This window comes from Mobula hypostoma, chromosome 3 (assembly GCF_963921235.1).
Source record: "Mobula hypostoma chromosome 3, sMobHyp1.1, whole genome shotgun sequence".
Taxonomy (NCBI): Eukaryota; Metazoa; Chordata; class Chondrichthyes; order Myliobatiformes; family Myliobatidae; genus Mobula; species Mobula hypostoma.
The window spans coordinates 76780019-76797226 of NC_086099.1; positions in this window are offsets into that span (position 1 = coordinate 76780019).

Genomic DNA, 17208 nt, shown 5'->3' on the forward strand with positions numbered 1-17208 from the left:
CATGTTTACTAGTAGTAATAGTAATAATAAAAATCATCATCATCATCATCATCATCAAGAAGCAAGCTGGATTAGGGAGGAAGGAAAAAAACGCACACTCTCAGTTGAAGAAATGTAAATACATGACGTTACAATGGATATGCTGAAAGAAGTTATATGTACAACAGTCAGATAAATCTTTGAAGGATATATTTTCATCAACAGAAATAGATTTCACCACTCCACGTGAGCATATGCAATTCTGAAAAGAGGTACACACCACTAAACTTAAATGAGAGCACAACCCAGAAAAATGAAGAAATTATCATTACAGACAAAAAAATTAATCACTGAAAGACCATGACCCTCCATGCAATACATCCCCATGATCTGAGAAGTTTAGATGTCGTCAAGGAAGCATTGAACACCTGGCTCAGAGTTGAAGACCTCTTCCCAGAAATAAGAGGTTCCTTGTGGCAATACAGGATCAAGCAGTTAACACAAAAATAATCAAAAATACATCCTAAAAGACCAGTAAATTCAAGCTGATAAATCTAGAAAATGTCAAGGAAAAGAGACAGTAATAATCCCAACATTACAGGATCCTGTAGCAGTTGAACTCAATCTGATCACTTACACAGGCACATTCAAGTGGCAAACATCATTCACCAAAATCTTGTTTTAAAATACAAATTCATGAAAGAAATCATATCCTACTATAAATGCAAGCCTGATCGAGTTTCAGAGTCAGAATACTACAGATTATATTACAACTAATCCGTTATTACATATAGAACAATCCATAATAACAATCTGGATATAATAACACAGGATAAACAAGCAAGTTCAGCTTACATAATAGATATCGCCATTCCAAACACACATAACTTACAGAAATCAATAAGTGAATAACACCTTAAATATGCTGAATTAAAAGAGGAATTGATAGACTATGGAACATGAACAGGATATGCATTGTTTCAATAATGATATCTACAAATGTATCATCCAAAAAGCACTATACAATAGTATCAAACACTTCGGTCTACACAGCAATATCTATCAGAAAGCCACGATACTAAACATCACTAGAATAGTCCAAAACTTCCTGGCAACTGAGAAATGTGAATTCTTGGCTATGCCCATATTTCGTGTTTCACCAGCTGAGAAAAAAAAATTAAGATTTTTATAATAGCAATAAATAAGAAAAAAACTACAAGAACTGAAATGACAAATTAAAGTAAACATGATGTACACTTGAATACAGGAGGAAGAAGACAAATAACAAACAAAAATTGGCACAACAGTCCAATAAAACTTCTAAGGAAATACAATATTTTCATCAACAAAAACAGAACTCAGCACTCCACACATGCATATGCAATTCTAAAGAGAAGAATAGCCCAGCAAACTTCAGTGAAAGCACAACCTAGAAAATGAAGACATTATCACTATTGAAGAAAAAAGTAACCAGTGGAAGAGAGTCACACCTCACTATCAGGTGTGAGTAAGTGCACCCAACGAGGGTCACTAGTTGGGAAAAAAACAGATGGTATGCACATTAGTGCAAGGAGTTTTGTTTAGTGCCAGGTGAAAAAAACATAAAAGCTGCCAAAAAGTTGTGAAGAAAGAAGTATTTACACATAGTCAAATGAACACCAACATGTACAAATATACAGAGGCTCTCTCCACAACACACTTTGCTGTTAACTTTCCAATGTAACTATTCACCAACCACCAAATCCAACCTCTCAGCAAAGCCAAATTGAGGGTTTAAATCTGCCTGCGTAGGGTATTGTGCGTCTGCTTCCACTAACTCAGGCATTATTTTAGGAGGTCCTAAACTGTCCCACAAGTCTTTTGGGGCCCTTCTACTGCCTACAAACCGACATAACCGTGTGAGTGAAAATAAATGGAACTGTTTGGAATGCCTGTGTCTAGAATCTTTATTTTTATGAGTTATAAACCAGTAGAGCATGTTAACTGAAGGGACTGTTTTGATTAGCCAAGCTAGCAATTGTTTTACTGTTGGGGTGTGTAAATGTTGAACTCCCAAGGACTGCAGAATGGGAGGGCAAAGTGTGTGAACCACTGGGGAAACTAGACCAGGGACAGAATGAGGAGGAGTGATTAACCAGCCAAAGGGGCAAGGTTAGTGGGAGAATTTGCAATGCCAACCTGTTCTGTCATAAAGAGCATGACCCTTCATGGAAGACAACCCCATAATCTGAGAAGATTAGATGTTGACAAGGAAGCATCAAATGCCTGGCTCAGAGTTGGAGACCTCTTCCCAGAAACAGCAGGATACATTGTGGCAGTACAGGACCAGGTTGCCTCCTGTTTGCTTCCTTTGTCGTCAATAATCAGCTCTTTGTTTTTGCTGACGTTGTGAGAGGTTGATGTTGTGGCACCATTCAGCCAGATTTTCAATTTCCCTCCTATATGCTGGTTCATCACCACCCTTGATTCTGCCAACAGCAGTGGCGTCACCAGAAAACTTCAGAGCTGTACTAAGCCTCAGAGTCATAAGTATAACACAAATGAAGCAGGAAGCTAAGCACACAGTTTGTGGTGCACCCATGATGATGAAGGTTGTGGAGGAGATATTAACCGGGGTCTGCCTGTGAAGAAATTGAGGATCCAGTTGTATAAGTTGGTATTGAGGCCTAGGTCTTGGAGCTTATTGATTAGTTTTGAGGGAATGACAGTGTTGAATGCAGAAATATAATCAATGAAGAGCATCCTGGTTAATGGGCCTTCACTCTCCCAACGTTGCAGGGTTGAGTGAAGAGCCAGTGAAATGGCATCTGCTATTGATTTGTGACAATAGGCAATTGGAGTAGTTCCAGGTCACTCCTCAAGCAGGAGCTGCTGTTGACTTGTGATGGTAGACGATTGAACTGGGACCAAGTCACTCCTCAGGCAGGAGTTGCTGTTGATGTGTGATGGTAGGCACTTGAAGTGGGACCAAGTCACTCCTTTGGCAGGAGTTTAGTAATTCAATGGTCCCATTTAATATCAGAGAATGTATACAATTAATTTGCTGTTATTCGTCACCGACCTCTCAAAGCATTCATCACAGTGGATGTAGTTGCTACTGGATGATAGTTATTGAGGCAGATTAATACATTCTACTTGGCAATTGAAGCCTGCTTGAAGTAGGTTGGTACCTCAGGCTGCTGAAGCAGGAGGTTAAAGATATCGGTCAACAATCCAGTCAGTTGTCGAGGACAGGTCTTCAGCACTTGGCGAGGTACACTGGCTACACTTGCTTTCCATGGGTTTACCCTTTTGGAGGATGCTCTCACGTTGAAATCACAGGTTTATCTGGGGCTGTGGGAGTTTGTGAAAGTGTCTCCGTGGCTTGTTGGTTAAAGCCAGCATAAAAGTCAGTGAACATACATCAAAGTTGCTGGTGAACGCAGCAGGCCAGGCAGCATCTATAGGAAGAAGCGCAGTCGACGTTTCAGGCCGAGACCCTTCGTCAGGACTAACTGAAGGAAGAGTGAGTAAGGGATTTGAAAGTTGGAGGGGGAGGGGGAGATGCAAAATGATAGGAGAAGACAGGAGGGGGAGGGATGGAGCCGAGAGCTGGACAGGTGATAGGCAGAAGGGGATATGAGAGGATCATGGGACAGGAGGTCCGGGAAGAAAGACGGGGGGGGGGTGACCCAGAGGATGGGCAAGAGGTATATTCAGAGGGACAGAGGGAGAAAAAGGAGAGTGAGAGAAAGAATGTGTGCATTAAAAAGAGTAACAGATGGGGTACGAGGGGGAGGTGGGGCCTAGCGGAATTTAGAGAAGTCAATGTTCATGCCATCAGGTTGGAGGCTACCCATACGGAATATAAGGTGTTGTTCCTCCAACCTGAGTGTGGCTTCATCTTTACAGTAGAGGAGGCCGTGGATAGACATGTCAGAATGGGAATGGGATGTGGAATAAAAATGTGTGGCCACTGGGAGATCCTGCTTTCTCTGGCGGACAGAGCGTAGATGTTCAGCAAAGCAGTCTCCCAGTCTGCGTCGGGTCTCACCAATATATAAAAGGCCACATCGGGAGCACCGGACGCAGTATATCACCCCAGTCGACTCACAGGTGAAGTGATGCCTCACCTGGAAGGATTGTTTGGGGCCCTGAATGGTGGTAAGGGAGGAAGTGTAAGGGCATGTGTAGCACTTGTTCCGCTTACACGGATAAGTGCCAGGAGGGAGATCAGTGGGGAGGGATGGGGGGGACGAATGGACAAGGGAGTTGTGTAGGGAGCGATCCCTGCGGAATGCAGAGAGAGGGGGGGAGGGAAAGATATGCTTAGTGGTGGGATCCCGTTGGAGGTGGCGGAAGTTACGGAGAATAATATGTTGGACCCGGAGGCTGGTGGGGTGGTAGGTGAGGACCAGGGGAACCCTATTCCTAGTGGGGTGGTGGGAGGATGGAGTGAGAGCAGATGTACGTGAAATGGGGGAGATGCGTTTAAGAGCAGAGTTGATAGTGGAGGAAGGGAAGCCCCTTTCTTTAAAAAAGGAAGACATCTCCCTCGTCCTAGAATGAAAAGCCTCATCCTGAGAGCAGATGCGGCGGAGACGGAGGAATTGCGAGAAGGGGATGGCGTTTTTGCAAGAGACAGGGTGAGAAGAGGAATAGTCCAGATAGTTGTGAGAGTCAGTAGGCTTATAGTAGACATCAGTGGATAAGCTGTCTCCAGAGACAGAGACAGAAAGATCTAGAAAGGGGAGGGAGGTGTCAGAAATGGACCAGGTAAACTTGAGGGCAGGGTGAAAGTTGGAGGCCAAGTTAATAAAGTCAACGAGTTCTGCATGCGTGCAGGAAGCAGCGCCAATGCAGTCGTCGATGTAGCGAAGGAAAAGTGGGGGACAGATACCAGAATAGGCACGGAACATAGATTGTTCCACAAACCCAACAAAAAGGCAGGCATAGCTAGGACCCATACGGGTGCCCATAGCTACACCTTTAGTTTGGAGGAAATGGGAGGAGCAAAAGGAGAAATTATTAAGAGTAAGGACTAATTCTGCTAGACGGAGCAGAGTGGTGGTAGAGGGGAACTGATTAGGTCTGGAATCCAAAAAGAAGCGTAGAGCTTTGAGACCTTCCTGATGGGGGATGGAAGTATATAAGGACTGGACATCCAAGGTGAAAATAAAGCGGTGGGGGCCAGGGAACTTAAAATCATCGAAAAGTTTAAGAGCGTGAGAAGTGTCACGAACATAGGTCGGAAGGGATTGAACAAGGGGTGATAAAACAGTGTCGAGGTATGCAGAAACGAGTTCGGTGGGGCAGGAGCAAGCTGAGACAATAGGTCGGCCAGGACAGGCAGGTTTGTGGATCTTGGGTAGGAGGTAGAAACGGGAAGTGCGGGGTGTGGGAACTATAAGGTTGGTAGCAGTGGATGGGAGATCCCCTGAGCGGATAAAGTCGTTGATAGTGTGGGAGACAATGGCCTGGTGCTCCTTAGTGGGGTCACGATCGAGGGGTAAATAAGAGGAGGTATCCGCGAGTTGTCGCTGTGCCTCGGCAAGGTAGAGGTCAGTACGCCAGACTACAACAGCACCCCCCTTATCAGCGGGTTTAATAATAATGTTAGGATTAGTGCGGAGGGAGTGGAGAGCAGAGCGTTCCGAAGGAGTGAGGTTGGAATGGGGACAAGGTGCGGTGAAGTCGAGACGGTTGATGTCCCGTCGGCAGTTGGCAATAAAGAGATCCAGAGCAGGCAGAAGACCAGAGTGGGGTGTCCATGAAGAAGAGGAGGGATGAAGACGGGAGAAGGGGTCATCGGTGGGGGTGGAAGAGTCCTTGCCGAAGAAGTAGGCTCTGAGACGGAGACGGCGGAAGAAAAGTTCCGCATCGTGGCGAACACGGAACTCGCTGAGGTGTGGGCGAAGGGGGACAAACGTGAGGCCCTTACTGAGAACAGAGCGTTCTGCCTCCGACAGTTGAAGGTCGGAGGGGATGGTGAAGACCCGGCACAGATGAGAGCTGGGATCAGAGGCAGGAGGGGGGAGGCTGGGGGTGTCAATGGAGAGGGGAGGGTTGGGGTGAGAGGAAGATGGAGCCTCTGAGGGCCCAGGAGCTGACGGTGGCATCTGAGGAAGACGGGGCTGCGGAGTGGTGGTGGGGGAAGGGGAGACGGGAGTCACAACAGCAGCACATAAAGACCCGGCCTGGAGTTCAAGGCTGGAGTCGCAGTTGGTGGTTGCGCGATCGCTTTGAATGTCTCCATGGTCGTTGCTGGAGTCCGGGTTTTGAATATGTCCTGAGGTGTTGGAGCCGCCGAGACCAACGGCAGGGGCCGCAACCGAAAGTTCATGCCTGCTAGCGTCGGGGCCGGCAGGCTCTGGAGTCCGTAGATGTAAGATCTTGCGATGTTTGCCTAACATGACAAAGTCAAAGAAACGGCGATTGCAGGCGTGGATCTGACGGAGGATGAAATAGCGGGTAGGACCATTACAGACGGCGAAGAAAGTGTCCCGAAGGTGTGGAAGGGTCTGGGATAGGGACACCAAGTACCTCCTCATGGCGGAGAGCGTCGCCTTCAGAGCTTGACGGGAGAAGCGGCGAGAGGCAGAGTCAATGAAATGTGAGTACCTGGGATCCTCAGAAGGTCCAAATTGAGAGGCTTGGAAACGAATCCTAAAGCCAACTGGAGTAAGTTGGCGACGGAGGCACGTTCCAAGAAATGATACATGGCAGTGATAGCGAGTTTGAGTCAAAGTCTGGTCGAAAAGTTGAACTCATCTAGGAATGAAACCCATTTGTCACATATAGTATGTCACATATTTACATGGAGTAGAGAAAAGGGGGACTGAAGTGTCAAAATAGAATGCTGGAAACAGTAATCCATCAGGATTTCCATTCAACAGAACTGAGGTTATTCGAGTTTTACTGTATACAGTCAAGCTAATGGCATCTTCAAACAGAAGCAATAAGACCTTTTAGATTGTAAGTTGTGGTATTATTTAGCAGGTGAACTATTGAATGAGAAAGTTCGGGTGAAATTACTACACCTTTAGTGTTCAAAGGGGTTTGCAGAAAAGTGACGCATTGATGCAGCCTAAGAATGGGAGGCAATTTTGCCCCAGTGCTTTTGAGGAGCAAGCAGGGGTCAAACCACACAAATGGTAAAGGTGGCAAGGTTTTCTACTGCCAAGCCATGGGGATTCTATCAACAGGAGTAGCAGTCACATATACCATCAAAAGGCAAAAAGGCTGCCAAACCTGCTGGCAGAAAAGGTGGGAGACATTGCCATGGAGGTTTAAGGAGTGACCTAAGCTTCAGATCCCTTTTGGAATTGATATGAAGTAGGGCATGTTGCATTTAAGGAATAGAGTGCTTTATTAATTCCTATGCGATCAATATAGATTGAGAATTATATGATGTTGATGTATAATAATAGGCATCCGTTAATCTCATGAGACCATGGATTTGCACCTTGGAAGGTTTCCAGGGCGCAGGCCTGGGCAAGGTTGTATGGAAGACCGGCAGTTGCCCATGCTGCAAGTCTCCCCTCTCCATGACACCAATGTTGTCCAAGGGAAGGGCATTAGGACCCATACAGCTTGGCACCAGTGTGGTCGCAGAGCAATGTGTGGTTAAGTGCCTTGCTCAAGGACACAACACACTGCCTCAGCCAAGGCTCGAACTAATGACCTTCAGATCACTAGACGAACACCATAACCACTTTGCCACGTGCTGTTCATGTATATCTTGTAGCAAAATAACTAATTAACAGTAATGCAGCTCAGTTTTGCAAGCTTCTTTTTCTCAAATTTTAGCATTTTTGAGTCACAGAGTCGTAAAGCACAGAATCAGGCCTTTCGGCCCATTGAGTCTACTGTGACCGTCAACCACCCAACTGTACTAACCCTATATTAATGCTACTTATATATTATGTAGAACATAGAACATCAAAAATTACAGCACAGTGAAGGCCCCTTGGCTCATGATGTTGAGCCGGACTTTTATCATTCTCTAAGATCAATCTAACCCATCCTCCCACGTAGCCCTCAATCATCCGTGTGGCATTATTCTTCCCACATTCTTGTCAACTCCTCCCAGTTACTACCACTCATCTACATCCTTGGTGCTGAGATGTAGTGGTCAGTTGGTGTACTAAAACACACATTATTGAGATGTGGGATGATATGTGATGGCAGAGAACACATGTAAACCCCAAGCAGGCCACACCCAAGGTCAGGATTGAACCAGGATTAATGGCACTTTGAGGCAGTGGTTGTGCCGTTATACCATCCTTGAACCAATTTTTCTTGAACTAACCATGACATGAAGCTAAAGGACAGTATGGCAAGCCAGTCCTAGCAATAGTACATTAGGTTTTATTAGGAGGTCTTACTACAATAACATGGGATCATGGGATATTGATGAGGCCTCACCTGGAATATTATGTACAACTTTAGACTCTTTCCCTAAAAATTGATATGCATTCCACAGAGAAATTGCAATAAATATTCGCCAAATTCATTTCTCGGAAAGCAGATTTGCCATATGAAGATAGATTGAATAGGTTAGGCCCATAAGCACAACAGTTTACAAGAATGAGAGGTGACCTAATTAAAAACTTGTTACAGGACTCAACAATCAACATGATGGTGTAGGGAGGATGTTTCTCTCAAATGAGGAATCTAGTGGCAAGCAAGCAACCAACACACATCAAAGTTGCTGGTGAACGCAGCAGGCCAGGCAGCATCTCTAGGAAGAGGTACAGTCGACGTTTCAGGCCAAGACCCTTTGTCAGGACTAACTGAAGGAAGAGTTAGTAAGAGATTTGAAAGTGGGAGGGGGAGGGGGAGATCCAAAATGATAGGAGAAGACAGGAGGGGGAGGGATGGAGCCAAGAGCTGGACAGGTGATTGGCAAAAGGGATACGAGAGGATCATGGGACCAGAGGTCTGGGAAGAAAGACAAGTGGGGGGGGGAACCCAGAGGATGGGCAAGGGGTGTATTCAGAGGGACAAAGGGAGAAAAGGGAGAGTGAGAGAAAGAATGTGTGTATAAAAATAAATAACAGATGGGGTACGAGGGGGAGGTGGGGATTTAGCGGAAGTTAGAGAAGTCGATGTTCGTGCCATCAGGTTGGAGGCTACCCAGACGGAATATAAGGTGTTGTTCCTCCAACCTGAGTGTGGCTTCATCTTTACAGTAGAGGAGGCCGTGGATAGACATGTCAGAAAGGGAATGGGATGTGGAATTAAAATGTGTGGCCACTGGGAGATCCTGCTTTCTCTGGCGGACAGAGCATAGGTGTTCAGCAATGCGGTCTCCCAGTCTGCGTCGGGTCTCACCAATATATAAAAGGCCACATCGGGAGCACCGGACGCAGTATATCACCCCAGCCGACTCACAGGTGAAGTGTCGCCTCACCTGGAAGGACTGTCTGGGGCCCTGAATGGTGGTAAGAGAGGAAGTGTAAGGGCATGTGTAGCACTTGTTCCGCTTACTAGTGGCAAGTACCACATTCTCCGAGCAAGTAGGTCATTTAATACTGAGGTGAGGAAAAATCTGTCAGAGGATAACACTTAAAATTCTCGAACCTGGCAGTCGAAGGAGGCATTCATTTAAAATGAAGACTATTGCTGTCACTTAAGATTTATTTCTATAAAAAAGTGATGCTTTGTTGATAGCTCTTTGTTTATTATTTGTTTATGCAAATAGAAAAACAAAAATGCCTATAGATACAATAATTAAGTCCCAGGACAATGTAGTCCAAGTTCCCCTACAAATGCACCAAAAGTACAAGGAAATCACATTATCTCAGAAATTGTAATGTGGTAGCAAGGGTGACTGACAACTGGAAGTGCTCAGTTATGTCTTCTGAGTGATGTGGAATGACCCTGATTTGTTGTTATAATGTTTGACTCTGAAATAAAAACCAATTTTCAATTGCAAATTGTCAAGGAAGTGTTATTCTGTTGAATATCTAGGCAAACATTTCCTGCTTTTGAGAAAAAAAAACTGTGTATATTCAATATTGACTGACCTGCATTTGCTTGACAGTCCTAGGTTAACATGCGGAGTGTCTCTGGCATTTTGCTTCATATCCTCAGTATCCACTGAATCTTTTTAAAGACATTTTTTGTGCTCTTTTATGTCTTAGACAAAATTTTAATTTTGGCTTCCGTAATTTAAATAATCCTCACAGGTAAGCCTTTGAAAAATGTTTGTTTTGTTACACCTGTTTTGATATCCCAAATAAGTTTTCAGCAATGGGCACAGCATAATTAAAATAAACAGTCATCAATACGTTATTTGTTTATCAATGTTTTTCAGCATTTCACTGTATTGATAAAACGGCAGCATATCACAACTAAGTCAGAAGTCAGAAGTTCGTTTGAATTGGTAGTAGCTATGTGCTATTCTACATATTATATATCATAATATATAATATTCAATATTTTACAATATATTATAATGTATTTATTATGTTGTTGCTGTTCATTTGACAATGACCTAAAATAGTAGCCAAATGTTATAAGCAAATAGATAGATAAAGAGAACAAACAAGAGATGCTGGAACAGGTGCTGGAAATCTGAGCAACACACACAAAATGCTGAAGGAGCTAAGCAGGCCAGGTAGCATCTATGGAAAAAAGTACAGTCCACGTTTCGGGCTGAAACCCTTCAGCAGGACTGGAGAAAAAATGCTGAGGCGTAGATTTAAAAGATAAATAGTACCTTAGTTAAGCAGAGTAATGGACAAATAGTCGGACAGACAGACAAACAGTTAGATAGGCATCTGATAGGTAGATAGAAATGTGAGCAACTTGAGATTAGACAAGCAGAAAGGCAGAAGAAAAAAGAAAGCATTTAATTTAGCCAATGTTTCACATATCTTCTTATGATATAGTAGAAGACCATTTAGCTCCTTGAATCAATGCCAGCTCTCAGAGCAATCCCATCAATCCCTGCTCTGAGCTATTTCCCTGTGAACAATTCTCTTTACACATGCCCATTAATGCTCCAAGATTCTCCCACCTATACCAGGGGCAATTCAGAGGAGTTGCAAAACCTAGGAATTATCATCAAAGCACTTTGCAACTGACAAATATTTCTCTCTTTGTGACGGGGTGGGGGGGCTCTGGGAGCAAGGGTGGATCCAAATGCAAGACACATCTTGTGAGGTTAAGTAAATTTAGTTCATTGTTCGATACCAGGAGAGCAAGGCAGGAGCAGGAATAGCGAACTGGACAAGGACTCAGGATTATGACTAGGCCGGGATTAAGGGACTGGGCTAGGACTCGGAATCGGATCCCAAAACTAGAGGCGACATGAAGAGGCTACAGTATGGACTCTGAGCCAGAGACTGGGCAAGCACCAGTACCTGGGTCTTGCATTGGGCTCAGAACCCAGAACCAGGCATGGACATGACATGGGCTAGGGAGAGGAGGAACATGGAAAACAGAGCCTCGGTCTTGGGAAAGCAGGTACATGGAATCATGGACACATACACAGAACACAGAGTCGGGACCACTCCCTGGGTACAGGACAAAGGGCCGGGACTCACACACAGAACAGAGAGCTGGGATCCCTCCTTGGGTACAGGACACAGGGCCGGGACTTATGACCCGCCCTCCCCACGGGGCAACAGCAAGACGGCCTGACTTACCCCACGGAGGCGAGGACAAGACACGACAAGATATGAACCCCTCGCAGGGCAACGGCAATACGGCCTGACTTACCCCATGGAGGCGAGGACAAGACAAGACAAGACATGACCCCCCGCAGGGCAACGGCAATGCGGCCAGACTTACCCCAAGGAGGCGAGGACAAGACAAGACAAGACAGGACCCCCTGCGGGGCAACGGCAAGACAGCCAGACTTACCCCATGGAGGCGAGGACAATACAAGACCAACACGAATGAACACCGGACAGTACCTATCTAGCTCCGGCAATAGAACTAGACCGAGGTGCAGGCGGGGGCTGCAGATAAGGGCTAGAGGTGAGAGGGGCAGAGAAAGGATTCAGACGGGGAGTAGGACAGGAATCACAGACCACCAGGGCCAGGACTTGACTCAGAACTTGGATGCCTCCAGGGCCAGGACTTGACTCGGTACGAGGATGCCGCCAGGTAGTAGCAAGCTCTCAACACGGCCCGGCAATAGTAGGGAACGGCTCTTGATTCCCTCTGGCGGGTTAACTGACGGACCAACCTCGGTGAGGAAACTTTGCAGGCTCGTTTTGGTGAGGTAACTTGACAGGTTGCTCCGGTGAGGAAGGCGAATTACCGGCACTCGCTTCGGGCGGACACTAGGCTTGCTCCGGCCAGATGACATTGGCATGCCGTACCTTGGTGACTTTGCAAACGCCCCCATGCCAAACGGCTGAAAGCCGGAGACTATAAACTACCGGTTCAGCCTGGAGTAAATTGCCTGCAATCACCAAGGCCGAGGGACATGGGAAAACAGGGAACCAAAGGGAAACAGGGAGTCAACAGTCCAGATTGTAACATAAACAAAGTAAATTTAAAGGGACCCCAATCTGGACCATGACAGTATTCCCCCCGCCCCCCAATGGGAGCCTCCAGGCGACCAACAGATTTGCCTGTATTATCGATGACCCTGGTGGGTGGAGGGGGTTAGGCTGGCTGGCAAAACAGAATAACAACACCTTGACTTTCAGGCTGACAACAGTTTGGAAAAACAGTGTTTGTGTCTGCTGGGTCCATGTTTGGCGGGAGCGTTCTGTCACAATGGGGGGGGGGCACTGGGAGCAAGGATGGACCCAAATGCAGGACACATCTTGTGAAGTTAATTAAATTTAGTTTATTGTTCGATACCAGGAGAGCAAGGCAGGAGCAGGAAATAGCGAACTGGACAAGGACTCAGGATTACAACTAGGCTGGGACTGAGGGACTGGGCTAGGACTCGGAATCGGATCCCAGAACTAGAGGAGACATGAAGAGGCTAGGGCATGGACTCCGAGCCAGAGACTGGGCAGACCCAGTACCTGGGTCTTGCCTCGGGCTTGGACCCCAGAACCAGGTATGGACAGGACATGGGCTAGGGAGAGGAGGAACAGGGAAAAACGGAGCCTCAATCTCGGGAGAGCAGGTACATGGAACCATGGACACATACACAGAACACAGAGTCGGGACCCCTCCTTGGGTACAGGACATAGGGCCGGGACTCATGACACCACCCCCCCCCCCCCCCGCGGGGCAACGGCAAGACTGCCTGACTTACCACATGGAGGCGAGGACAAGACAAGACAAGACATGACCCCCCGTAGGGCAACGGCAAGACAGCCAGACTTACCCCATGGAGGCGAGGACTAGACAAGACAAGACAGGACCCCGCGCAGGGCAACGGCAAGGCGGCCAGACTTACCCCACAGAGGCAAGGACAAGACAAGACAGGACCCCCTGCGGGGCAACGGCAAGATGGCCTGACTTACCCCATGGAGGCCAGGACAAGACAAGAACAACACGAATGAACACCAGACAGTACCTATCTAGTTCCGGCAATAGAACTAGACCGAGGTGGAGGCAAGGGCTGCAGATGAGGGCTAGAGGTGAGAGGGGCAGCGAAGGGATTCAGACAGGGGGGTAGGACAGGAATCACAGACCGCCAGGGCCGGGACTTGACTCGGAACTTGGATGCCACCAGGGCCAGGACTTGACTCAGTACATGGATGCCGCCAGGTAGTGGCGAGCTTTCAACTTGGCCCGGGAACAGTAGACAGTGGTTCTTGATTCCCTCCGGCGGGTTAACTGACTGACCCACCTTGGTGAGGAAACTTTGCAGGCTGGTTTTGGCGGGGTAACTTGACAGGGTTCCTCCGGTGAGGAAAGGCGAATTACCGGCACTCGCTTCAGGTGGAGACTAGGCTTGGTCCGACCAGATGACATTGGCACGCCGTACCTCGGTGAATTTGCAAACGCTCCCGCGCCGAACGGCTGAAAGCCGGAGGCTATAAACTACCGGTTCAGCCGGGAGTAAATTGCCTTCAATCACCAAGGCCGAGGGACACGGGAAAACAGGGAACCAAAGCGAAACAGGGAGTCAACAGTCCAGATCATAACATAAACAAAGTAAATTTAAAGGGACCCCGATCCGGACCATGACAGTCTTGCATCATTATTGATATGTGGAAAACCACCGATTAAACATGAAAACAACTGGCCGCAATTCATGCAACTAGGAAAATGTGCTTGTTCCAAAATAACTTAGGTTCACAGAAAACCAATCAAACTTGAAAGCTGGGGCAAGATTCTGACTGAAGCTCGTTTTTTTTTCTCTCTTTAATAACACCTTTGTAGCTATTGACTAAAGAGATTACTGCAAAGCTGAAACATGATAGGTATAGTTTATCTTCACATTCCTACTGTTGTGACATTTTAACAGCACAATAAGATTCAATGGAACAATTACTCAAATGGCAAATGTTCTTTAAATTCTTCTCTCAATCAGACACATCAAATCCAAAATTCTGAAGCTTTAAGCAAGGAAAAATAATGTTTTATTTTGGGCAGATTTAATAAGATTTAGGTAGCATATAGCTATGAATAGAAAACAATGTAAATGAGGAAAAGGCATCATCTTGTTTGTGTTTTTTTTAACATTTGATGAGGTGATGTGTATGGGTACCTGTCCAAATCTGCTCTCCTGCATTCTAATGGAACAAGGAGGGATATTTGAAAAGCTATTTTCCCCCTGAGAATAAACTAAACCATTAGTGCAATAATATAAAAGGATGTATACCTGTTACTTTTTGAAAATGATCTCAAACTCAGGATCTACAGTATATTGGGTCTAAACCCCATTATACTTAACAGACAAACTGAACTTCCCTTAACTCAAGATCGGCCCCTGATAAGTACTCCCTGGAAATTCATTTACAGGATATCTCGCGTTATCTAATTCAATGCAACCAGAAATATCACACTCCTTATTTATGAATTTGATCTGATTGCTAGTAGATTCTTGGTGCATGGATCATCCGCAAGCCCTCCTGGTTACAGAACTAACATTATTTAGATTATTTTGACATGCACTGAATTATATGATATGGAAACCCCAATGTCTAGGAACAGAAAAGGCCAAATAAAGTGGTAGATACAGCCTAGTCCATCACTGGAAAAACCCTCCCCTCCATTGAGTAGGTTTACATGGAACACTGGCATAGGAAAGCAACATCCATCATCAAAGACCCCTATCATCCAGGTTATGTTGTTTCCTTGCTATCATTATGCACCAGGAGGTACAGAAGCCTTCAGTCCCACATCACTGGGTGCAGGAACAGTTATTACTCTGCAACCTGTTACAAGGCAACTCACCTATTCTGGGAATCAATCTGGAAAACATCCTCTGACCTGCTTCCAATGCATTTATGTGCTTCCTTAAATAAAGGGACTCATGTTGTGCACAGTTTTCCAGATGTAATCACACTAATGGCCTATATAACTGAAGCATTACCTCCTTATCTTTTAACTATTCAGTTACTCTTACAATGAACAATTGTATTTGGATAGACTTCGTCACGACTAACTCTCGATGAACGCTGTCCATCTTCCATTTTGCTTTCCTACTTATTATTTTATTATCAGATAGAGACCCAGTTCTGCCTACTCTGTTTCTTGTTAGCTACGCAAAATGTTATCTTCTAAGCCATGAGATTTTACTTTACCCAATTTGATGTGGCATCTTATCAAGTATCTTCTGGAAGCCTTAGCACATCCATCAGTTCCCCTTTATCCACATCGAATACTTCTTTCTCAGATAACTCCAATAAATTGGTCTAATGTGATTTGCCTTTCACAAAAGCAGGTTAACTTCTCACTAATTCCCTCAAACTTTCCAAGACCTCTGCTTTTTCTTTAATATCCTCTGACATTTTCCATGTAGTAGGTGTTAAGCTAACTGCCCTGAAGTTTCATGCTTTCTGTTACATATGTTGTCTTTCAATCTAATGGAACTTTTCCCAAATCTAGGCAATTTTTGAAAAAATACCAATTATGCCTTGAACCACTTTGATATCCTAGGATGAAGTGGATTAAGACTGGATAACTTGGGATCCCTTTGCTCCAACAATTTGATCACTGTCACTTCCCAAGTAATTGTATCTAAGAAACTTCACTAATCTCTGTTTTATATGGGTTGTTATTTGTATCCTCTATGATTGTCCCTGATGAAAGACACCATATGAATTTGCCTAGCATCCCCTTGTTTTTCATCATTAATTCTCCAAGTTCATTTCTTTTTAATTCTTTTTATTTAAGTTGCTCCAGAAACTCTTACTATCTGTTTTTATATATCTAGCAGCTTTATCTTGCACATTTTTTGTCTTTCCTTACTAACCTTATTGTCATTCTTTGCTTTCATCTATTCTCTTGACCTCTTAACATCTTTGCAAACTGATGCTTTATACTACTTCTCAACATTTTTTTATTAACTATAGCTGATGCAACTTCCTCTTGAAAAGATTATTTTTCTTGTGTGAATTAATTAATTCTATGTCGTTCTAAAGATCTTCTTATCATTTTTATCACTGCACCTCAATTAATGGATCCCTTAACCTTGTTTGCCAGTTCATTTTAACTAGCTCTGCTTTAATGCCTCTTATAATTGTTGTTACTTAAGTTTAAATATTAGTTTTGTATCATTCTTCTTTCCTTGTAAGTGATGGAATATTTAATCATACTCTGACCACTGTTATCTCAGGTCACCTTTGCAATGAGGGCATTAATTAACCTTAGAGAATTGCTACAACAGATAGCTGCTAAAATTAAGATGAAGTAATAAATATCGCAGCAAAATGTTTTATGGTTAATCACGAGATTCAAAGGACTGGATAACACAATGCCTACTTGCCAGAATTTTCAACTTTAGTTGGGCTATTAAATGCATAACTGCAATGGCTCTCGCAATTTTATTTATATTAACTTCAATTTAATGACAAATTAATGGAGGATAGGGACAGGAATCAGTCATTCAGCTTACTCAGTCTGGTTCAACATTATGCGTGGCCATGGATGACCTGTGATGTTATTCCAGATCTTTGGTGGAAGGTCTGGAACTAGTAAATAATCTGCCATCGTTTGTCTTTTGTAGAAAAAGTACCAAGCTCTAACACATTTGGCATTTGGAAGTGTATCTTTACCTCACTTGTGAAAATCCTGGCTTTTGACCCATGCTTTCTTACTGAATGGAAATTGTCCTTTTACCTCAATTGTATTCTTTTTTCTTAATATTGTGAACAT